At 38.0% G+C, this 25098-nt stretch overlaps 1 long non-coding RNA gene across 4 annotated transcripts in view; it reads right to left on the minus strand.

Annotated features, from left to right (window-relative positions):
• LOC126077946 (uncharacterized) overlaps positions 1–23997 on the minus strand; it is a 219052-nt gene extending 195055 nt beyond the window's left edge. For all 4 annotated transcript variants that reach the window (XR_007517916.1, XR_007517915.1, XR_007517914.1 and 1 more), the window contains exon 1: positions 23887–23997. This is a non-coding gene — a long non-coding RNA (uncharacterized LOC126077946). The remainder of the gene's footprint in view (positions 1–23886) is intronic.
• Positions 23998–25098: the final 1101 nt, after the last annotated feature.

Genomic DNA, 25098 nt, shown 5'->3' on the forward strand with positions numbered 1-25098 from the left:
CTCAGCCCAATAACTTGCTCCCTCAGGGAGTTTGGTTGTGTCTATGGGGTAAAAACCTTATGAATTGCAGTGGTACATTGTCAGGTACAGTGCTGGAAGATAAGCCCCTCAGGTTGGAAGGCACTCAAAATATGACTGTGGAAGAGCTGCCTCCTCAAAGTAGAGTCAAGCTTAATGACATGGATGGAATCAATCTTTTAGAACCTTCGTTTTCTGATGTGGCAAAACTCAAAATGAGAAGAAACACCTGAAAACATCCATTAATAATCGAAACCTGGCATGTAGAAAGTATGAAGCTAGGAAAATTGGAAATCAACAAAAAATGAAATGGAATGCCTAAAGATCAGTATCCTAGGCATTAGTAAGCTAAAATGGACTGGTATTGGTCATTTTGAATCAGACAATCATATGGTCTACTATGCCGGGAAAAACAAATTGAAGAGGAACCATGTTCCATTCATCCTCAAAAAGACCATTTCAAGGTCAATCCTGAAGTACAACGCTGTCGGTGATAGGATAATATTCATATGCCTACATGGAAGACCAGTTTTACCACTATTATTCAAATTTATGCACCAACCACTAAGGTCAAAGATAAAGAAATTGAAGTTTTGTTTTTTTGTTTTTTTAACCAACTTCTGCAGTCTGAAATTGATCCAACTTGCAATCAGGATGCACTGATAATTACTGGTGATCGGAATTCCAAAGTTGGAAAAAAAGAAGGATGGGTAGTTGGAAAATATGGCCTTGGTGATAGAAACGACACTGGAGATCGCATGATTGGATTTTGCAAGACCAACGACTTATTCACTGGAAATACCCTTTTTCACCAACATAAACAGCGACTATTTTTTTTTATACACATGGACCTTGCCAGATGAAATACACAGGAATCAAATCGACTACATCTGTGGAAAGAAACAATGGAAAAGCTCAATATCATCAGTCAAAACAAGGCCAGGTGCTGATTGCGGATCAGACCATCAGTTACTCCTATGCAAGTTCAAGTTGAAACTAAAGAAAATTAGACCAAGTCCACGAGACCCAAAGTATGACCTTGAATATATCCCATCTGAATTTAGAGACCATCTCAAGAATAGATTTGATGCATTGAACACTAATGTCTGAAGACCTGACGAGTTGTAGAATGACATTAGGGACATCATACATGAAGAAAGCAAGAGGTCATTAAAAAGACAGGAGAGAAAGAAAAGATCTAAATGAACGGCAGAAGAGACTCTGAAATTTGCTCTTGAATGTAAGGTAGCTAAAGCAAAGGAAAAAATGATAAAGTAAAAGAGCCGAACGGAAGATTTCAAAGAGCGGTTCAAGAAGACAAAGTATTATGAAGACGTGCAGAGATCTGGAGATAGAAAACCAAAAGGGAAGGACATGCTTAGCATTTCTGAAGCTGAAAGAACTGAAGAAAAAATTCAAGCCCAAAGTTGAATACTGAAGGATTCTACGGAGGAAATATTAAATGACTCAGGAAGAAACAAAAGAAGATGGAAGGAATACACAGTCACTATATCAAAAATTGTTGGTCGAAGTTTAACCATTTCAAGAGGTAATGTATAATCAAGAACAAAATTATGCTGAAGATCATTCAAAAGCGGCTGCAGCAGCATTTCGACAGGGAAATGCTGGAAATTCAAGCTGGAACCAGAGGTACCATAGCTGATATCAGACGGTTCCTGGCTGAAAAAAAGAGGCAGCTGTTCCAGCAGAACAAGGGGTTACTGCACGGTTGTATCCTTTCACCATACTTATTTAATCTATATGCTGAAAAAATAATCCAAGAAGCTGGGCTATATGAAGGAGAATGGGGCATCAGGATTGGAGGAAGGCTCATTAACAACCTTCATTATGCAGATGACACGACATTGTTTGCTGAAAGTGAAGAGGACTTGAAGCACTTACTGATGAAGATCAAAGACCACAGCCTTCAGTATGGATTACACCTCACCATAAAGAAAACAAAAATCCTCACAAGTGGACCAGTAAGCAACATCATGATAAGCAGAGAAAAGATTCAAATTGTCAAGGATTTCATTTTACTTGAATCCACAATCAACGCCCATGGAAACAGCATGGTGTTTGAGAAGAATAGTGAATATACCATGGACTGCCAAAAGAACGAACAAATCTGTCTTGGAAGAAGGATGCCCCTTGGAAGTAAGGATGCCAGAATGCTCCTTGGAAGTAAGGATGGTGAGACTACATCTCACATACTTTGGACAGGTTGTTAGGAGGGATCAGTTCCTGGAGAAAGACACCATGCTTCGTAAACTAGATGGTCAGCGAAAAAGAGGAAAACCTTCAACAAGATGAATTGACGCAGTGGCTGCAAATATGGGCTCAAGCATAGCAACAATTGTGAGAATGGCACAGGACCAGGCAGTGTTTTGTTCTGTAGTACTTAGGGTCGCTATGAATCAGACCCGACTCTATGGCACCTAACAGCAACAAAAACATGGAGCTGCCATGACCTTGCCTTGGACAAGTTGTGCTGGTTTCCCCAGTATTATGTACTGTCTTACTCTTTGCCAAAGTTACCACTTATCTGTTGTCTGTTTAGTGTTTTTCCCTCCACACCCTACCCTCCCTCATACAAATCAACGACTGTTTCTCTTTGCAAGTAAACCTTTTCATGAGTTTTTATAGTAGGGGTCTCATACAATATTTGTCCTTTTGTGATTGGCTTATTTCACTCAGCATAATGCTCTCCAGATTCCTCCATGTTGTGAGATGCTTGGCAGGTTCATCACTGTTCTTTATCGTAGTATTCCAATGTGTGTATGTATCATAGTTTATTTATCCACTCATCTATTGATGGGCACTTAGGTTGTTTCCATCTTGTTGATATTGTGAACAATGCTGCAATGAACATGGGTGTGTATATGTCTATTCGTGTGGCCACTCTTATTTCTCTAGGATATATTCCTAGGAGTGGGATTACTGGATCATATGGTATTTCTGTTTCTAGATTTTTAAGTAAGTGTCATCATTTTCCAAAATGGTTTTACCATTTTGCATTTCCACCAGCAGCGCATAGGAGTTCCAATCTCCCCTTAACCTCTCCAACATTTGTTATTTTCTGTTTTTTTGAGTCATTCCAGTAATGCCGGAGTGAGATGGTACCTCATTGTAGTTTTGATTTGCATTTCTCTAATGGCTAATGATTGCAAGTATTTCCTCATGTGTTTGTTAGCCGCTTGAATGTCTTCCTTGGTGAAGTGTCTTGTCCATTTTTTAATTGGATTGTTTGTCTTTTCGTTATAGATGTGTTGGATTTTCTTGTAGGTTTTAGAGATTAGACCTTCGCGGAATTTGTCATAGCCAAAAATTTTTTCCCAGTCTGCAAGTTCTGTTTTCACTCTTTTGGTGAAGCCTTTTGATGAGCATAAGTGTTTAATTTTTAGAATATCCCAGTTACCTAGATTATCTTCTGGTGTTTATATATTGCTAGTTATGGTTTGTATCCTGTTAATGTTGTGTATTACGGCCTCTGGTGTTGATTCTATTTTTTCTTCTGTGAACTTCATAGTTTTGGGCTTTATAATTAGGTCTTTGATCCATTTTGAGTTAGTTTTTGGTATGGTGTGAGTTATGTGTCCTGTTTTATTTTTTTTGCAGGTGGACATACAGTTTTGCCAGCACCGTTTGTTAAAATCTGTCTTTTTCCCATTTGATGGACTTTGGGCCTTTGTCAAAGATCAAGTGACCGTAGGTGGATGGGTTCTCAATTCTGTTCCATTGGTCAATGTGTCTGTCATCGTACCAGTACCAGGCTGTTTTGACTACTGTAACTGCTTCTGAGGTCAGGTAGTACAAGTCCTCCTACTTTACTTTTCTTCTTCAACAGTGCTTTACTTAGTTGAGGCCCCTTCCCTTTCCATATAAAGTTAATGATTAATTTTCCATCTCTTTAAAGAATGCTGTTGGTATTTGGATAAGGATTGCATTGTATTTGTAGATTGCTTTGGGTAGAATTGACATTTTCACAATGTTAAGTTTATCGTATCCATGATCATGGTATGTTTTTCCATTTATGTAGGTGACTTCTGGTTTCTTGCAGTAGTGTTTTGTAGTTTTCTTTGTACAGGTCTTTTACATCCCTAGTTAGATTTATTCCTAAGTATTTTTCTTTTAAGGGGCTATAACAAATGGTGTTGTTTTCCTGATTTCCTTTTCATGTTTCTCTTTATAAGTGTAAAGGAATCCAGCTGATTATTGTATGTTTATTTTGTATCCTGCTACTCTGCTGAATCTTTCTAGTTCCAGTAGTTTTCTTGTGAAGTCTTTTGGGTTTTCTATGTATAGTATCGTATCATCACAAATAGGGACAGTTTTACTTCTTCTTTACCAATTTGGGTGCTCCTTTATTTTATTTTACTTTTCTTACCTTGTTGCTCTAGCTAGGACATCCAACACAATGTTAAATAGGAGTGGTGTTAAAGGGCATCCTTGTATTCTTTCTGTTCTTAAGGGAATGTTTTCAGCCCCTCTCCATTAAGAATGATGTTGGCTGTTGGTTTTGTATAGATATCTTTTATTATGTTGAGGAATTTCCCTTCTATACCTATTTTATTGAGAGTTTTTGTCAGTAATGGGTAATTGGACTTCACTGAATGCCTTTTCCACATTGATTGAAATGATCATGTGATTCTTTTATTTATGTAGTAGATTACATTGATTTTCTAAGTGAAAGGCCATTTCTAACGCTGACATTCTATCGTTATAATAAAAGACTTTCTTCAGTCTAAACTACAACTTTTTTGTAAATTCCTCTCATCTCCTTCCTTAGACTATAATCATTCAAAAAAAATTTTTTTTAATGCTAAAGGTTCTGTGTTATAAAAAGTGTTTTTTGTTTGTTTTTGTTTTGTTTTAATAATATTTGATTGTTTTTTGGTGAAGGTTTACACAGCAGTTTAGGTTTCCATTCAACAACTTCTACACAAACTGTTCAATGGCATTGGTTACTTTCTTCATAATGCATGAACATTTTCATTATTTCCTTTCTGGTTGTTCTGTTTCCATTAATCTAGTTTCCTTGCCCCCTTGCATTCTCATCTTTGTTTTAAAGTAATAGTTTACCATTTGGTCTCACATAGGTGATTTTTTAAAGATGCACAATACTTATGGTGATATTCATTATTTTTTGAGCCAATTTGTTATTTAGTATTTAGCTACAAGCTGACCTCAGGGTTTTTCAGTTTCAGTTCAAAGTTTGAACAATATCTCAAGGTAATAGTCTTGGGAAGTTCTCCAGTCTCAACCAGCCCAGTGGGTCTTTTTTTTTTTTTTTTTTTTTAAGGAATTTGAGGTTCTGTTTCACATTATTCTTTCATTCTAACAGAGTCCATCTATTGTGGCCTTGATTAGAATAGTATAAAAAGTGTTTATGATACAGAAATGTTTGCATCATTTTTTGAACCAAGACTCTACTACATTAATAAAGCATTAATTTTTTTCCTGCTACCACTTTTTTCCCCTCTCTAACCAGTGCTGCCCATTAGAACTTTCTATGATAATGGAAATGTCCTGTATTTGTGCTGTTCAATCCAGTAGCTACTCACCACACGTAGTTATTGAATACATGAAATGGGCCTGTAGTAACCATGTAACTATTTTTTTATTTTAATTAATTTAAATAGCCACATGTGGCTAGTAACATCATATTTTACAGCATAGTCTATATGACTGTCAAAAGTTCTAAAAACAACTCTGTTTCTTGCTTAAAGTATTCTCCTAAACTCCATTTACCCACATCAGTGTTTTTTTCAAACTATATCCTGCCAAAATACCACTGACAGTTGAGGCAGAAGTGCATACTACTACAAAGGCAGTGGAGTTAATTTAACACTACGCATATTGGAAATTAATTTGGAATCTCCTTTTTATCCTTAAATTGTGTGTAAAATTTGTCATCCTCTACATAAAAAACAAATCTCTATTATACTATATACAAGTTTAACATTTCTTGCCATCAAATAATACAACAAAATTTTCCTACCTCCTTCATGAAAATGGGCGAGCAAGTATTACATTAGTGATATCACTGGTAAAATTGACTACTAACAATTTGAGAAAATCCGTGTGAATGAAAGACTGCTATTGCTACACATGTTAGATTTGATATTCAGTCAATTTCTCTTTTGGGTATGAGTGTCATAATATTTTGAGAACTGAGACTCACATAAATATGTGGATACAAATAGCGACAGTTTGTTTTTTTTTTTAATTGCTTCATGAGCTCTGTCAGGATAATCATTTCCAGAATGTTGCCGAAAGCATAATGGGTGAAAAATGATTCTAGGTACTTGTTGGTAGATATTTCTATAATCATACCAGTTTGCTGAAAGCCCTGGATGATGTAAACAGTTAACATAATGGCTGCTAACTGAAAGGCTGGGGCTTCAAGTCCATCTAGAGGCACCTTGGAAGAAAGACCTGCCAACTTCTGAAAAATCATCCATTGAAAGCCCTGTGATGCACAGTTCTACACTGATGCACACGGGGTTACAATGAGTCAGAGTCAACTTGATGGCAACAGAATTTTTACTACTTTTCTGAGAAGTCAAATCTCTCTATACAATTTTTTTTTTTTTTTTACTTTCAAGGAAAAGGCATGTTAAATCGTGTTTCAGCATATGAAGACAGGTGATGATTTGTTCTTTAGTTTATCACAAAAATTATGTTTAATCACACAAAAAATATGTGCTAAATATTTAAATGCACTTCGAGAATCATTCTTGTTCAATAAAATAAATAACATATTTGTAACTTGAAAAAAATTACTTTACACAGAAGGGTAAAATAATGTGGTGTTCTTTATTTTCTATAACTGATTAAACGTTCACATGTGATCCCATCCCACGGATGCATTTTAATTTGCTAGTTACACATCTATGGTCAACCTTTTGACAAAGGTGCTAAGTCCATTCAATGGGGGAAAGAAGAGTCTCTTCAATAAACAGTGGTGGGAAAATTGGATTTCCACAAGCAGAACAGTTAAACAGGATCCACGCCTCACACCATACACAAAAACAAATTCAAAACAGACTAAGGATCTAAATGTGCAAACTAAAATAATAAAATTCTTAGAAGAAAAAGTAGGGGCAACACAGTAAGGCCTAGCTTTTAACAATAAAAATTACCTAAAATAATAACAAAAGCACAAACAGCAAAAGTCAAAATAAATAAATGGGACCTCATAAAAATTAAAAACTTTCTTCATCAAAAGACTTTACCAAAAAAGTGAAAAGACAAGCTATCAACTGGGAGGGTATCTTCAGCAACCATATATCCAACAAGAATCTATTAATCAAAATATATATAAAACCCCAACAATTTAACAACAAAAAAACAAATAATCCAATCGTAAAATGGGCAAAGGACTTGAACAGACACTTCACCAAAGTTGTTGTTGTTAGGTGTCATCGAGTTGGTTCCAACTCACAGAGACTCTATGCACAATAGAACAAAACACTACCTGGTCCTGCGCCATCCTTACAATCACTGTTATGCTTGAGCCCATTGTTGCAGCCACTGTGTCAATCCATCTCATTGAGGGTCTTCCGCTTTTCCGCTGACCCCATACTTTACCAAGCATGATATTCTTCTCCAGGGGCTGATTCTTCCTGACAACATGTCCAAAGGATGTAAGACACAGTCTTGCCATCCTTGCTTCTAAGGAACACTCTGGTTGTACTTCTTCCAAAACAGATTTGTTCATTTACCAAACAGGACATTCAAATGGCCAACAAACACATGAAAAGATGCTTAACATCATTAGCCATCAGAGAAATCCAAATCAAAACCACAATGAAATGCCATTTTACTCCCATCAGGATGGCTAAGATTAAAATAATAATAATAATAATAACCAACATTGGCAAGGATGTGGGGAAATTAGAACCCTGACCTACTGCTGTTGGGGGTGCAGAGTGGTACAGCTGTTGTAGAAAACAGTGTGGTAATTCCTCAAAAAACTAAAAATAGAATACCATATGAACTAGTAATTCCAATTTTAGGTCTATACCCAAAAGACTTGAAAGCAGACACTCAAATAGGGATTAGTACACTAATGTTCATTACAACACTATTCACACTAGCCAAGGGTGGAAACAACTTAAATGCCCCTCAAGAGATGAATAGATAAACAAAATGTGCTACATACATACAATGGAATACTACTCAACCAGTAGGAGAAATGAAGTCTTGATAAGCGCTATAATGGGAATGGAGCTGGAAAACATTATGCTCAGTGAAATAAGCCAATCACAAAAGGCCAAATGTTATATGACCTCACTTATATAAAAAGACAAGAACAGACAAGTATATAGAGAACAAAGTTTGTTAGTGGTTGCCAGGAGTGGGAGGGAGGGGGAAGCAGAGGTTAACAGTGATGGAAATATCGTGTTGACTAAGGGTAGGGTTTGCACAGCCAATTATTGTAATTGCTGTCAGTAAGTTGTACACCTGTAAAAAGTTGAATTGGCAAAAGTTGTGTGATAAATATATTTATAACAAGGACAAAAAAAAAAAAAAGACTAGCTGTTGAAGCTGCTTATATACAACCAAAAATCTCATGGGATTTGGTTTCTTGGTTTGGAGATTTAGGGTCATGGTTTCATGGGACATCCCAGTTAATTGGCCTAATAGCACGTTTAGTGCTTCTGTTCTGCCTCCTAGTTCAATATGTAGTGCCTGAGGGGTCTTAAGAGCTTGCATGCAGCCATTCAAGGCACAACAACTGGTCTTTATTCACCAGGAAAACACAAGAAGGAGAATCAGGAATAGGAGGAGAATATGGAATGTGTGGCTAATTGCCTCCATGAACAATTGCCTCCTTTGCCCTGAGACCAAAACTGGACAGTGCCTGGCTACTATTGCTGAACACTTTGATCAAAGATTTCATAGAAGAATCCTAATTGAAAGGGTGAAAATGTAGAACAGAATTTCAAATTCTCATGGACTTCAGACTTTCTGGAGCTGCAAACATTGGATAAGCCCCTGAAATTATTGCCCTGATATAATCTTTAAACCTTAAACCAAAATTATTCCCTGAAGTCTTCATAAAACCAAACAATGGTTTAGTTTAACTAGTAAAAAATGTCTACCTTGAGCATTATGCTCTTTTAACAACTATCTACATGGGATCAAACTGACAATAGCAACTGGAAAGATTAGATAAGAACCTTAGGGGACAGGAAATTTATGATAATGAGGGAGGAACAACTCAGAAACAGAGGCTAAGAATAGTTACACAACTTGAACAATGTGTTCAGTATCACTAAATGGTACATGTAGAAACTGTTGAATTGGTATATTTTCTGCTGTCCATATTCTCAACAACAAAATTAATAAAATTATTAAAAATAAGTAAATTTGAGGAGAGGCCAAGATGGCAGAATAGCCAGACGCTTCCAGTGATCCCTCTTACAACAAAGGCCAGAAAAACAAGTGAAATGATTATATTTATGACAAAATAGGAGCTCTGAACATCAAAGGCAAAGTTAGAAAATGGACTGAGCAGTAGGGGGAAGGAGAGACGATTCAGAAGCAGAGAGGAATTGCTGGACCTGAATCGCCATGATCCCTCAGGCTCCATTCCTGGGAGCAGCTGCAGCAAGCTGGTGGTAGAATTTGGCAGCAGTTTCCTAAGGGAGAAGCAGCCAGGCACAAAGCCTACTCACATCTTTGGAACCGGAGAAGAACGGGCTCTCAGCAAAAGCTAAGTACTTGCATATATTTAACCTCGTCCCCCGCCCCAAGCCTGCTTCAGAGGCTATTGATTTCCTCGGGCCTGAGATAGGTCCTGTTGAGTGCCTGGAGCCATTTTCCCAGCCTTAGAGAAGGAATAAATTCACAATTATGGGAAAAGATAATTTGCCAGGTCCACAAACGGTCTGGTGTGGACTTTGGATACCTTTCCCCACTACATGGACCTGTGTGGGCCTATTTCATGAGAATAGGCCCTTGCTGGCAGACTGCAACCATTTCAGCTGTGTGGTGGAGAGGTGGGTGTTTGATGATTGATACCACTTTGCCTATTAAACAGAGTCATCACCTACCCACATCAGGGGCCTAAGGACTGGTGGCTCCACTCAGGTCACCCAACCACCCAAGACAGGAGTCCAACGATAACGGGTACCTCCCAGTCCTTGCAACCAATAGCATTGGGTGCCCATGGTCCATCTGCAGAACCCACACACCTGTACACTCTAGGGAAGAGGAACACGCTTTCCTCAGAGTCACTTGGGGGACGATTCTCAGCCACCTGCCTTTTTCAGAGTGTGACCCCCTCCTGCAACCACATACCAGTACCTACAACAATCACCCCTGCCCCTCTAAGACTGTAGGACAGAGCCTGTACCACACACTTGATCAGCTACCTGGACACCTGAGCTGAATTTATACAAGAGAAGTGAATGGACTTCTAGACTGATATACCTGATAGCAGCTCTACCCATCTGGCGACAGGACGTCAGAGCTCCAAAGGCAAAAATAATCAAGCTAGCTCACTCAAGCAACTCATCTGGGCATATCAAAATAAAACAAAGTGAGAAACTAGGATACAGTAAGCAAACATAAAATAAACTAATACAATAACTTATAGATGGCTCAGAGACAACAGTCAATATCAAACCACATAAAGAAACAGAACATGATTGCTTCAATGAGCTCTCAAAACAGAATCAAAGGATCTTCTGGATGAAGGTGCCTTCTTGGAATTACCGGATGCAGAATTCAAAAGATTAATATACAGAACTCTTCAAGACGTGAGGAAGATCAGGCAATATGCAGAACAAGCCAAGGAACACACAGACAAAACAACTGAAGAAATTAAAAAGGTTCTTCAAGAACATAATGAAAAATTTAATAAGCTGCAAGAATCCATAGAGAGACACCAATCAGAAATTCAGAAGATTAACAATAAAATTACACAATTAGACAACTCAGTAGAAAGGCAGAGGAGCAGAATTGAGCAAGTGGAAGGCAGAATTTCTGAACTTGAAGATAAAGCACTTGACACTAACATACTTGAAGAAAAATCAGATAAAAGAATTTTTAAAAATGAAGAAATCTTAAGAATCATGTGAGACTCTATCAACAGAAAAAACCTACAAGTGGTTGGAATAACAGAACAGGGAGGAATAACAGAAAACACAGAGAGAATTGTTGAAGATTTGTTGGCAGAAAACTTCCCTGATATAGTGAAAGATGAGAAGATATCTATCCAAGATGCTCATCGAACTTCACATAAGGTAGATTTTAAAAGAAAGTCACCAAGACATATTATAATCAAACTTGCCAAAACAAAAGATAAAGAGAGAATTTTAAGAGCAGCTGGTGATAAATGAAAAGTCACCTACAAAGGAGAGTCAACAAGAATAAGCTCAACTACTTGGCAGAAACCATGTAGGCAAGAAGGCAATGGGATGATTTATATAAAGCATTGAAGGAAAAAAATTGCCAGCCAAGAATCATATAACCAGCAAAACTGTCTCTCAACTATGAAGGTGAAATTAGCACATTTCCAAATAAACAAATTTTTTAAAGAATTTGTAAAAACCAAACCAAAACTACAAGAAATACTAAAAGGAGTTCTTTGGTTAGAAAATCAGTATCAGATATCAACCCAAGACTAGAACACTGGACAGAGCAATCAGAGGTCAACACAGTCAGGGAAATCACAAAAACAAATCAAGAAAAAAACACTCAAAACAGGGAAACAGCGATGTTATTATGTAAAAGAAGACAACATTAAAACAAGAAAGAGGGACCAAGAAATGTAGTCATAGATCTTTCAAATGGAGAGGAAGACAAGGTGATATGAAAAAATAAAAGTTAGGTTTAAACTCAGAAAAACAGGGGTAAATATTAAGGTAACCACAAAGGAGATTAACTATCCTACTCATCAAAACAAAACACAAGAAAAAAATAGAGACTCAGCAGAAACAAAATCAACAACAACAAATAAGAGGAAAAGACAATATATAAAGATAAACTACTCAGCACAAAAAAATTAAGTGGGAAAAAGAAACTGTCAACAACGCATGAAAAAAGACATCAAAATGACAGCACTAAACCTATACATAATTACCCTGAATGTAAATGGACTAAATGCACCAATAAAGAGACAGAGAGGGCACAATGGATTAAAAAACACAATCCATCTATATGTTGCCTACAAGAGACACACCTTTGACTTAGAGACACAAACAAACTAAAACTCAAAGGATGGAAAAAAATATATCAAGCAAACAAGAATCAAAAAGAGCTGGAGTTGCAACATTAATTTCTGATAAAATAGACTTTAAAGTTAAATCCACCACAAAGGATAAGGAAGGACACTATATAATGATTAAAGGGACAATATACCAGGAGGATATAACCATATTAGATATTTATGCACCCAACTGACAAGGCTGCAAGATATGTAAAACAAACTCTAACAGCATTGAAAAATGATATAGACAGCTCCAAAATTATACTAGGAGACTCCAACACAGCACTTTCAGTGAAGGAAAGAAGCTTGATAAAGACACAGAAGATCTAAATGCCACAATCAACCAACTTGACGTTATAGACATATACAGAACACTCCACGCAACAGCAGTCAAGTATACTTTGTTTTCCAACACACATGGAACATTCTTTAGAATAGACCACATATTAGGTCATAAAGCAAGCCTTAGCAGAATCCAAAATATGGAAATATTACAAAGCATCTTCTCTGACCATAAGGCCATAAAAGTAGAAATCAATAATAGAAAAAGCAGGGAAAATAAATCAAACACTTGGAAACTGAACAATACCTTGCTCAAAAAAGACTGGGTTATAAAACAAAAAAGAAATTAAGGATGGAATAAAGAAATTCATAGAATCCAATGAGAATGAAACACTTCCTATCAGAATCTTTGGGACACAGCAAAAGCAGTGCTCAGAGGTCAATTTATGTCAATGAATGGACACATCCAAAAAGAAGAAAGGGCCAAAATCAAACAATTATCCCTACAACTTGAACAAATAGAAAGAGAGCACAAAAGAAACTTTCAGGCACCAGAAGGAGGCAAATAATAAAAATTAGGGCAATCTGGTTCTTCAAAAAAAAATAACAAAATCGATAAACTGCTGGCCAAACTGACAAAAGAAAAACAGGAGAGGAAGCACACAACCTGAATAAGAAATGATATAGGTGATATTGCATCAGACCCAACTGAAATTAAAAGAATCCTATTAGATTACTATGAAAAATTATACTCTAACAAATTTGAAAACCTAGAAGAAATGGGTGAATTCCTGGAAACACACTATCTATCTAAACTAACACAAACAGAGGGAGAACAACTAAAAAGACCCATAACAAAAGAAGAGATTGAAAAGGTAATCGAAAAAACTCCCAACAAAAAAAGCCCTGGTCTGGAAGGCTTCACTACACAGTTCTACCAAACTTTCAGAGAAGAGTTAACACCACTACTACTGAACATATTTCAGAGCATAGAAAAGGACAGAATACTCACAAACTCATTCTATGAAGCCAGCATATCCCTAATGCCAAAACCAGGCAAAGACACCACAAGAAAAGAAAATTATAGACCTATTTCCCTCATGAATGTAGATGCAAATATCCTCAACAAAATTCTAGCCAATAGAATTCAACAACATATCAAAAAAATAATTCATCATGACCAAGAGGGATTCATACCAGGTATGCAGGGATGGTTTAACATTAGAAAAACAATTAATGTAATCCACCACATAAATAAAACAAAGGACAAGAATCACATGATTTTATCAATCGATGCAGAAAAGGCATTCGACAAAGTTCAACACCCATTCATGACAAAAACTCTCAGCAAAAAAGGAATAGAAGGAAAATTCCTCAACATAATAAGGGCACTTATACAAAGCCAATAGCCAACATCACCCTGAATGGAGATAGCCTGAAAACATTCCCATTGAGATCGGAAAACAGACAAGGATGGCCTTTATCACCACTCTTATTCAACATTTTCCTGGAAGTCCTAGCCAGAGCAATTAGGCTAGATAAAGAAATAAAGGGCATCTAGATTAGAAAACTCTAAGGAATCCTCAAGAAAACTACTGAAACTAATAGAAGAGTTCAGCAGAGTATCAGCATACAGGGTAAACATACAAAAATCATTTGGACTCCTCTACACCAACAAAAAGAACATCAAAGTAGAAATCACCAAATCAATACTATTTACAGTAGCCCCAAGAAGATAAAATACTTAGGAATAAATCTTACCAGAGATGTAAAAGACTTATACAAAGAAAGCTACAAGACACTACTGCAAGAAACCAAAAGATACCTACGTAAGTGGAAAAACATACCTTGCTCATGGATGGGAAGACTTAAGATTGTAAAAATGTCTATTCTACCAAAAGCCATCTATAGATACAATGCAATTCTGATCCAAATTCCAATGACATTTTTTAGTAAGATGGAGAAACAACTCACCAACTTCATATGGAGGGGAAAGAGGCCCCGGATAAATAACGCGTTACGGCAAAAGAAGAACAAAGTGGGAGGCCTCACTCTACCTGATTTTAGAAACTATATGCCGCCACAGTAGACAAAACAGCCTGGCACTGGTACAACAACAGATTCATAGATTAATGGCACAGTATTGAGAATTCAGACATAAATCCACCCACATATGAGCAGCTGATATTTGACAAAGGCCCAAAGTCAGTTCAATGGGAAAAAGAAAGTCTTTTTAACAAATGGTGCTGGCATAACTGGATATCCATCTGCAAAAAAATGAAACAAGACCCATACCTCACACTATGCACAGAAACTAATTCAAAATGGATCAAAGACCTAAATATAAAATCTAAAACGATAAAGATCATGGAAGAAAAAATAGGGACAACGCTAGGAGCCCTAATTCGTGGCATAAACAGTATACAAAACATTACTAACAATGCAGAAGGGAAACTAGATAAGTAGGAAAAAAATAGATAAGTAGGAGCTCCTAAAAATCAAACACCTATGCTCATCCAAAGACTTCACCAAAAGAGTAAGACTGGGAAAAAGTTTTTAGCTATGACATTTCCAATCAGTGCCTGATCTTTAAAATCTACATAATGCTGCAAATAACCCAATTAAAAGACAAATAACCCAATTAAAAAATGGGCAAAAGATATAAACAGTCACTTCACTAAAGAAGACATTCAGGCAGTAAACAGATACATGAGGAAATGCCCACGGTCATTGGCCATAAGATCAATGCAAATCAAAACTACAATGAGATTCCATCTCACTCCAACAAGGCTGGCATTAATACAAAAAACACAAAATAATAAAAGTTGGATAGGTTATGGACAGACTGGAACACTTACACACTGCTGGTGGGATCGTAAAATGGTACAACCACTTTTGAAATCAATTTGGTGCTTCCTTAAAAAGCTAGAAATAGAACTACCATATAATCCTGCAATCCCACTCCTTGGAATATATCCTAGAGAAATAAGAGCCTTTACAGGAACAGACACATGCATGCCCATGTTCATTGCAGCACGTTTACAGTAGCAAAAAGATGGAAGCAACCAAGGTGCCCATCAATGGATGAAGGGATAAATAAATTATGATATATTCACACAATGGAATACTACACATTGATGAACAACAATGATGAATCCATGAAACCTTTCATAACATGGAGGCATCTGGAAGGTATTATGCTGAGTGAAATTAGTCAGTTGCAAAAGGACAAATATTGTATAAGACCACTATTATAAGAACTTGAGAAATAGTTTAAACAAAGAAGAAAATATTCTTTGATGGTTACGAGTGGGGGAGGGAGAGGGGCTTGCACTAATTAGAAAGTACATAAGAACTATTTTAGGTTAAGGGAAAGACAACACACAATACAGGTGAGGTCAGCACAACTGGACTGAAGCAAAGGCAAAGAAGTCTCCTGAATAAACTGAATGCTTAGAAGTCCAGTGTAGCAGGGGCAGGGGGCTTGGGAACATCTAAGTCAATTGGCATAATAAAATCTATTAAGAAGCCATTCTGCATCCCACTTTGGAGAGTGGCATCTGGGGTCTTAAACACTAGGAAGCGGACATCTAAGATGCATCAATTGATCTCAACCTGGAACAAAGAAGAATGAAGAACACCAAAGACACACAGTAATTATGAGCCCAAGAAACAGAAAGGACCACATAAACCAGAGACTACATCAGCCTGAGTCCAGAAGAACTAGATGGCGCCCAGCTACAACCAGTGACTGCTCTGACAGGAAACACAACAGAGAACCCCTGAGGGAGCAGGAGAGCAGTGGGATGCAGACCCCAAATTCTCATAAGACCAGACTTAATGGTCTGACTGTGACTGGAAGGACCCCGGTGGTCACGGCCCCCAGACCTTCTGTTGGCCCAGGACAGGAACCATTCCCAAAGCCAACTCTTCAAACATGGATTGGACTGGACAATGGGTTGGAGAGGGATGCTGGTGAGGAGTGAGCTTCTTGGATCAGGTGGACACTTGAGACTATGTTGGCATCTCCTGCCTGGAGAGGTGATGAGAGGGTGGAGGGGGTTAGAAGCTGGTGAAAAGGACACGAAAAGAGAGAGTGGAGGGAGAGAGCAGGTTGTCTCATTAGGGGGAGAGTAACTGGGAGTGTGTAGCAAGGTGTATATGGGTTTTTGTGTGAGAGACTGACTTGATTTGTAAACTTTCACTTAAAGCACAATAAAAATTATTTAAAAAAAAAAAATGTTCTACCATCTAGCCCACTGGCTCCCAATGTCCTGGAGATAGATACAAATATAAACATGGAGACAGCGATAGATAGAGCTAGAAATATATTGTTGTTGTTAGGTGCCACTGAGTCAGCTCCAACTCATAGCAACCTTATGGCTAACAGAACAAAATGTTGCCTAGCCCTGCACCACCCTTACAATCATTGCTATATTTAAGACCATTGCTGCAGCCACTGTGTCAACATCAATATCCAGACCAATTAACACTGGGGGTAGACCTTAGGCACCAGTAGTTTTCAAAAACTCCCCATGTGATTCTAAATTGCAGCCAGGATTGAGAACATTCTAGACATTCATGAAAAGTACACAATTAACCAAGTGGAAGAGAAGGATTCTGCTGGCTATGCTTGTACTTACATAAGCTTAACATGTTTCCACCACCTAATGTACAGTCACGCTGCACGCATGCCTATGACCTCTGCCTTTGCTCACATCCCAGCAGGTGAACTATTTATGCTCCTAAGACCACCCTCTCCATCTGTACAATGGACCCCATCTTCTCAAGGACTTCTCTCTAGAAAGTGCCTCCTCCTGCTTCTCCATCATTTTTTTTTTTTCTTTCTTTCTCTACTGCAGTACTTCCATTAGCTTGCAAACATAGGGAAGTGTCCCCATTCTTTGAAAAAGAAAAACAAAGCTCAACCCCACATCTTTCTCTAGCTACTTCCTGGTATTGCCCCATTTATCTCTTCCTCTTTCAGAAAAACATCTTCAAAAAATAGATAATATCTGCTTTCTCCATTTACTCACCTTTTATCCCAACCCTCCAACCAAAGATATTCTTATCAAGGTTAGAGTGACATCTGTATGGCCAGATTCAGGGGGTAATTCTCAGACTCAGTCCATCACTCCCTCCTCAACGCATTGCCTGCACTTAGTGTCCTGGTTAGCACTGTCTCTTGAGATTCTTTGCTTACTCCCATGGTCCCTCCTTCTCAGTCTTCTTTATTGGTTTCTCCTCGTCTTCTCAGCCTTTACACGTTAGTTTGCTGAAGGGCTCACCTTGGACTCCTCTCATTGCTGTATACTTTTATTCATTAGGGTTTAATCCCCGTGTCATGACTTAAAATGCCATCTATATGTTTGAGATTCCCAATTGTAAATCCCCAGCGCAGACTGTTCTCTTTAATTCCAAGCTTATTTATGCAGACTATGCATTTCAAACTCCACTTGGATATCTAAGGGTCATGTCACAATTATTATGTCCAAAATCAAATTTAATTCCCTATCCAAACCTGCTCCTTCTTCCATCTTCTCAATCTCAGTAAATGGCAACTCCAACCTTATTGCTCTCACCAAAATCTTTCATTCTTAATTCTTCTCTTTTGATTTCATCCTACAAACTCCACTGGCTTTACCTTTACAACATATCCAGAATACAACCCTTCCCATCACCACACTGCTATCACCCTAGCTGAGCAACTGTCACTTCTCAGGATAAATTTCAAAGTCCTTGTAGGGTTTATATGTATTCTTCTTACCCCAGATTATCTGTTCGGGCACGTCTCTTCTCCATTTTCCCCCACAAATATCTATCTCCCAGAATGCATGTACCATTGCACTTTATAATGTCAATCTCTCCCACTAGGCTGTGAGCAGGTTCCTAGTTTTCTCTTTATCTCCAGTACATAGTGCAGTGGCTGAGCACATAGTTAGAGTTTCAATAAATAGAAAGTAGATGAATAATGAATGAATGATCCAACAACGTTACAATATTGACTGTAATGGATAAAGAGATATATCGATCTGCTTGACAGAAAATTCAAGAGGTTATTATTAGCTTCATTCCCTGTTCATGCCAACTGGAAAGCATTTCACACTTGCTTTGATATTTTTTTTTTATATATATACCCATTTTTCTTTTTGGTTCAGTGGGAGAATTGAATTGTCTTTATTCTTTTTCAGAGACTGATTAATTTAAACAAAAGGGCATGTGTGGTGACCCTCACAGCACATTTAGTAAGTTAGTTGACTCCAATAATTCAACATGCAGAAAGGAAGAATGTTGAAACACGACAGGAGCTAACTAAGCCCAACAAAATCAGACCTAAAAGTTCAGGAGGCCCCTAACGATCCATATATTTTACATGATCTCAAAACTGTTTATGAGGAGAATTGGTATCTGTTACATATTACTGGGTAACTCAAGGCAGCAGAATAAAATCTTTTAATAGCTTAGGCCATTTTTATTTTTATTTCTAGTCTACTCAATATTAGTTCAGGGAGGCTTACTTAACACCTGGTTTCAAAATTAAAATTAATGTGCATTTCCCTAATTAGAATGACTTCATCATTTGCATTTGCATTAATTCTCAACAGGCTTTCTTAAAATTGTTTTGAATTAGAGTTTCATAATTAAGACTTAACATTTAAATCAGATTCAGGAGGCTGTGCGTATGGTTTAACAGACTGTCAGAATAAATTATGAACTAACAAAATAGTACTCTTTTACTTTAAGGCATTTGGTAAGTCATATTATAGTTATTCTTTTACATTTTCTTACAAAAAAAAAATAATCTCAGGTTTTTTGGCTACAGTCCACCCCCTCATGTGACCCACAGCACTTGCACACAATGATATCACATTCTTCATGCCACCTCAGTGCTCAGGCCTTAGTGAAGTTCTATGGGTCAATGACACGAAGGCAAAACTCAGTGACGTACCTACTGTGTTCAGTTATGTTCTTACTAGCTTAAGCTCTGCTCCTTTTCCCCTCCCAAGCATGGCTTAGCTTCCAATATTGTCATTTCAACTTATGATAGCACCTTCGCAACATTCTATTTAGGAACTGGCAAAAATCACAAGATTGGGTGTTCATACATTTGCTTTTGAAATTTGAGCGTCATTGTTTTGGTTATCTTACCTTCTAACCTTTCAGTCTTCCATTCCTCTCCAAATTTATTGTATCTTAGCTTGGCCACTTTGTCTTTAAGGCAGGGTTAACATTTTGGGCCAGGTGATTCTTCGTTAGGAAGTCTGTTCTGTGCACTGTAGGAGGTTTAACAGCATCCCTGGCCTTTACTCGCTAGATGCCGGTAGCAACTTCTGCTACTCCCACTCCAGTTATAACAATCAAAAATGCCTTCAGACTTTATCAAATATCCTAGGGGAGGGGGACAAAAGAGCCTCCAGTTGAAAATCACTACTCTAGGGAAACTGAAGCTAAATGTCTTTCCAAGAGTCACTGCTAGTAAGGATCATTGAAATTCAAAACCTATCTGTCCTAATCCACAGTGTTATTTCCATTCCCCTAAAATGAGAAATCCTGCTCTAGTGTGGTATGCAGATGGACCCCAACCAGCCACAGTGTGTTCCTGGAGGTCATGAGTATGATGACATAATTATAATTGTATAATTACAGTATGATGAAGTAATGAGTGTAATGAAATAACAATATTTATGCTCCCCCCCCCCCACACACACACACATAAACGCACATACTTCCCCTAAGTCAGGAGAATCTTCTACATTGCCTTGAGAGGGATTATCGTTAGTTGTTGTTGAGGCATAACAACCCCATGTGACTGAGTAAAACTGCCCCAGAGAGTTTCCTTGGCTGTACTCTACAGAAGAAGATCTCCAGTTCTTTTCCCACAAAGCTGTCGGGTGGGTTCAAGCCACCAGACCTTCAGTTAGCAGCCAAGCACGTAACCATTGTGCGGCCAGGGTTTCTTTGAGAAGGATTACTAATGTTTATTTTTTGCTTCTGAAAGCTGTCAAAGAATCAAAAGAGAAGGTTTAGAAGGTTTGAGGGAAGTAAGACCCAGAATTTCTATGATAACAATAGAATTATTAAAAAAAAAAAAGAAGTATCAGATGTGAGAGGGATGGGACAAGAGACAGTATCCTGGACCTGGCGGGCACAGGCCACATGGACAGGAGCAAAATCAGCACTGAAAGCCCAAAGAACACTGTTGCGGGCTGGCCGGGGTTGGAGGTCAACACTAGGCCTGGAGGAAAACATCTGAGGAAGCGCTTCGCATCTTCTGAGTGGAGAAACTGCATCAACTATAATTTTGTGACTAAAATGAGTCTATCATCAGCTGCCTACATGCTGCCCAGGAGTTGTGCTCTGAGACTTCTCAGAGGACCATTCAAACTGCCTGTACAGAAGCAACCCTTCTTTTTCAAAGGCTATTCTCGGGTAAAATCACCACAAAGTTATAGTAAAGCAAAAAGAAAGGTTTTATTCGGCATGTGTTCTAAGAGGCAAAAGCAGGAAATGGACAGACATGTGGTAAGAGCCGTGTCTGCCCCAGGCTGAGGAAACATTACAGAATCATCAGTATATATTAACATTACAAATGGGTAAAATCATTGGAAGTTTCACCTTTTCACAGATTGGCTAAAAACTGCCAAATCACCATGATTCTCTACATTTTGAATTGTCTTTCTTAATAATCGTTGGTGCAGGTTTCAGTAACGACAGTCAGGAGGGTCTTCATTTGCCCAACAAATCTTACTATGAGAGACACCCTGATGCACAGTTGTTGAGCGCTAAGGCTGCTAATCAAATGTCGGCAGTTTCCTTGGCAACTCTATGAGGCAGTTCTATTCTCTCCTACAGGGTCGCTATTAGTCAGAATCCGCTCCAGGGCAGCAGGTAATAAAAAGAGATAAGAGTACAAAATATTTGGGTATTTTGTGCTCTGTTTATGATTAGTTTATGTAAAAGATTCCCTAAAAGATGTTTTCCAGGATTGCCCTGGTGATTGCCTTTATACCTCAGGGCCCAGTTGATGTCCTTGAGAGTTCAGCTCCAGCTAGATCATATTCTCTATACTCACAGACAGGGAATAATGGCTCCAATATTATCTCTTAAATCGGGGCCCATAGCACTTAAAAATCTCTTTCCAGAATAGAAGGTAGAGTTTTCAGAACTCTGAGATACAGAATAGAAAGTGTTCTGACTGTGATTATAGAGGGGCGCCAGGACACACTTTAGCTGTGAGATGAGTAGGTGTTGCCTTGGCCAGATTTCTCTTCCCCTTTGGTGGTGCTCTTTAATATTTTCACTTTATATAGCACTTCACAGTCCCTGGCCTATGCAAATGGTTTGTGTGCACTGCTAATCTAAAGGTTGGCAGTTCAAACCCACCCAGTGGCACTGAGGAAGAAAGGCCTGGCAATCTGCTTCCATTAAGATTACAGCCAAGAAAACCCAATGGACCAGTTCTACTCTGCAATATATGGATTTGCCGTGAGATGGAATATCAACAGCAACAAGCTGGGGTTTGGTTTTCACAGTTTACCAATCTTTTGTCACACATATACTCTCATTTGAGACTCTCAATAATCCTGGTAGATAAGTCAAAAAAAAGCCAAGCAGGCATTATTTCCCCCTTTTTCATATAAGATAGCTAAGGATCAGGATGGTTAAGTGACTCTGAGTTTACAGAGCTAGTGTGTAGCAGACCAGACTACGCATTCAGCAGCCTTTCTTCAATGCCCACAGCAGTAACATCTGCACAAGACCTAAACCACAAAGCTGTCTTGTTCTTTACTAGACCCTTATCAAAAACCAGCCTCTGAGCCTTATTCACGATAAAGTGTGAACCATTGGTTCTTCTCAGTGGTGTCTTCACTTTATTATCGAAGGAAGCAAATTCAAAGGATAAAATTTCAGGCATTAGCAATCAAGTTAGGGAGAAATGGACTGGGATGGGAGGAGGGCAAAGAAGGACTAGGTCTTCTCAACACCTCTAAAACAACATGGGATAGCCTCTCCCAAATTAATCTAGATGGTAAACTCAATGCCAGTTTCCCCACGAAAATGAAACATTAAGTTAAATCCGCTTCAGACAAATCTCATTTTACTCCGCAAGTGAAATCAACATTTAACTAAGGGAAGATGGAATGTTTAGCAAGAATTAGAGCAAAGAAGTTACAAAGACAGAATGACAGATGGAAAAGAGGAAAACGATGCAGGTAAATAATATTCTGAAGTTGTTATGTTAAATCAGCTACGTAATTTTCCATGAAGAAATGGAGAAATTGAAAACATGTCCTCTTCCAAATGATTGAATAACAGCAATGTGAATGCTTTGGTCTTTCTTGTTAAATCAGAATAAATTTCTCTGTACTGAACTCAGGAGAACCTCTGAAGCCCCTATTAGAAAAATGTAATCATCTCTGAAAGTATAGTATCCACTGTAAAGAGCACGAGTTCCTGCCCACCTCTTCCTTTTCCCTACAGTGTTTTTCCATTACTTTTGTCTTCTTGTTATATCTTGACCTGTTTTAGGCTATCAACTTCTCAAATGTCTTTTAACAACATAAAGACAATCATCCACTTAATATTTCCCTCTTTGAAACCTCAGGCTACCAAAAAAGATTAAAGTAACCAAGTCTGATAAAATTAGACTAAAACCTTCTTTGAAGCAGTGCTGGGGTTTTTCTCTTTAAGTACAGAAAGTAACCACATCTTCTTTATGTCATTATAAAGGCAAAAGGGAACTTCGACAACTTTATTACCTGAATCTAGAGATACTACCTTAAAATCATCAAACAACAGCTCATACCCCTGTTCTTATTTATTTTCAAATCATCAATGAAGATAACTGTGGAGAATATTCATTCTTTTCATAAATGAAAAAAAAATAACAATGATTATCATGGTTAACGTATATGGGTGTGTATCCAGTTAAAAAATATGGTTTCATTACTCATTAGATAGATGTCCTGCTTCATCTACTAAATGTAACTATCCATAAATTATGACTATGTATTTCTCTATTTGTTTGGAAACCCTGGTGGTGAAGTGATTAAGGGCTACGACTGCTAACCAAAAGGGCAGCCGTTCAAATCCACCAGGCACTCCTTGGAAACTTTATGGGGCTCGGATAGCTATGAGTCAGAATCGACTCGACGGCAGTGGGTATTTCTTTGTTTAAGAGGAAATAATAGACATGGGGAATTGAAAGTAATCTCCCTCAAAAAAAAAAAAATAGGAATAATACAAAGTACAGAAAGAACTGATCAGCACCTATGGTCGCACCCAATAACTGAATAGAATGAGGATTAAAGATAATAGATTAATCAGAATTCTCAAGACGAAAGCTGCCCGAGTAGACTCACCCATCTTCTAAAGAGATGAAGCCTCTGAATAACCTGATTAGGTAGTAATAAGGCTGAATGAAGTGCTGAGACATTCTTCTACCAGAACTTCAAGGATATAGGGGAGGGATGCAAAAGTGCTAGAAGACAAGTTGGGAGGGAGAAAGGAGAGGAAACAAACCAGGACTTCTGCCTAAGTTTTTATAAACCAGACTCCCTATTATGTCCTTGAGCCTTAGCCAGGCTCTGAAGCCAGGGCTCTCAAGCAGGAATAAACTGAAAGTAGGGCATTGTCTCCTAGTTGTTACCGAGGATGACAGCTGGTTACATGGGGGATGCTTGACAGAATTTGATCTGGAGCCACTGATTTGATGCTTCACAGAAGTGTCTCTCTTGGCTTAAGATTGATGTCAGGGCTCAAGAAGAAGTACCAATTTATCACAAAACAAAGATGAGAATCATCATTCACCTCTCTGTTCTAATGAGGGAGCCTAAGTATTTTAGGTTCTTTTTACTTATAATTGGAGTATGCTAATATAGAAAACAAAAGTAGTTAAAAATTATTGATACTGATATTTACACAACCCTACTTAAATTAGCCAGATATGTTTTTAAATATTCTTAAATAGTCATAGGCTAGACACTTTCAAACAATAGGTGATCAGCTAATGTTTGTGGTTTATAATGAAATTAATATTCCAACTCCTAGATCCCCCTGAACGGTTGAATCCCAAATATAAATTTATTATCCATGAAAACCCAGCAGTGATGATTAAAATTAGTTGAGAATTTTCCTCAACTGATCTACCTTCTAGCTCCTTAAAAGAAGCATCTAATATCTCTCCCTATTCCTTACCCAAATGTGCTCAGGACTAGGCCCTTACAGATTTGGTGGCGACCTCCGATCACTTTAGAACAAGAAAGCAGATCAACCATTCAATAGAAAATGATGACAGCTTTGATTATACTAAGACCTTCCCTCTGCCACTTCACAGTAGTAGATTAAATTTTAATGCATATATGTATATATATATATACACATATACATGCACGCATGCATACACACCTACATACATAAGCAGCCCTGGTAATGCAATGAATAAGGTTTAACACTCAGCTGCTAACCGAAACGTTGGCTATTCAAACTCATCCAGCCACTCCGGGGGAGAAAGGCCTGGTGATCTGCTCCAGTAAAGACTACAGCCTAGAAAACCTTATGGGGCAGTTCCGCTC

This window comes from Elephas maximus, chromosome 6 (genome assembly GCF_024166365.1).
Source record: "Elephas maximus indicus isolate mEleMax1 chromosome 6, mEleMax1 primary haplotype, whole genome shotgun sequence".
Classification (NCBI taxonomy): Eukaryota; Metazoa; Chordata; class Mammalia; order Proboscidea; family Elephantidae; genus Elephas; species Elephas maximus.